We start from the raw sequence: 1,390 nt of genomic DNA on the forward strand, positions 1-1,390 counted from the left end.
CTGCTTAGGATGGTATGCTTTAATACTGAAAGGCTTGGAAACAACTAGTCCTCACTTCCATGATTATCTCTCTGTCCCACCTTCCAGAGATGAATGGAATAAATATATTTTGCTGCTCTGCTAATATGCAAATTCAAGCTCCCTGCACTGAGAGTTCTGGAGTGCATATTATTGTAACTGATGGGGAAGTAGAAGCTGTTGGAAATGCTGCTCTTGGCCTTGACATAAGAACAGACGATTAAAATAAAATTGCACCTCTCTGGTGCTGTTAAATATTGGCCAGCTGCCCAAATTCAGCAGCATTCATTCTGGTAGGCTTAGCTTCTTCCCTGACATATTGCACCATTGAGCACAGACTTCCCCTGCCTGTTACTTCAGATGTGCTAGGATTGATATATTTTTCCCGCCTCATTTCCTGTGAGTACCTAAGGCATTAAAGAAAAGATTAACCTGGAGGTATGATGAACACTGGGGACTCATATTAGATGTCACTTCTTGATGCATTACCTTTCAAAGATGGCACACACACAAGCCAGATTGAAATGGAATTTGTGCTACATAAGTAGTTAACCATTTTCTACAGGATTAAAATTTGGGTGAATATGACATCATATCATAAACCAAATACAGTTTGTAGATTTTATATTTATTTAATAACCACAGATATATAATGGTATATAATGGTAGCAAAGAGTTCCATGGATTATTCAGGGGGGAAAAAGATCTATACAAATTCTTGCTTTATGTAGTGGACCAAAAACGGAAAAGTTCTTTTTAAACTAATTTAAGAAAAAGTTCCCTTTTTTCACCCTCCAATGGATTAGTAGCTTGGTTGCATTTTTATTCAATTATATATTGCTACATAGTATATAAATAATTATAATGTAGTGACTGGGACTGCAGACACAGAATTGCCAGAATTGTAATTGAGACTTAGGGCAGATTTCTAACATGTCTTTTATGTCTGTGCATCAGTTTCCTCATCTGGTAAAAAACAACAACAACAACAAAAACTTAGCCACTCTCTCATAGGGTTACTGTGAGAACTAAATGATTTAATACTTAATAAGCATTTGGTACCTGACACATAGTAGATGTGTGGTCAATATCAGCTACTATGATTAAACAGGATAGACAGTGGACATACTGAATGTTCATGAAACCATGGCATGTATGAAACTGCCCATGTTTATCCTAGAGAAGAGAAAAGTTGAAGGAGAGGCAATATTTGTCTTTAAATGTCTGAGAAGTTATTAAGTGGTTAAGACTTTAAACAGAGTAGTCCCTGCTCATCTGCAGTTTTGATTTTTACAATTTCAGAAAATATTAAATGCCAAATTCCAGAAACAATTCATACATTTTAAATTTCACTCTGTTCTGAGTAGCCTGG

Source organism: Phocoena phocoena, chromosome 2 (assembly GCF_963924675.1).
Source record: "Phocoena phocoena chromosome 2, mPhoPho1.1, whole genome shotgun sequence".
In the NCBI taxonomy this organism is placed as follows: Eukaryota; Metazoa; Chordata; class Mammalia; order Artiodactyla; family Phocoenidae; genus Phocoena; species Phocoena phocoena.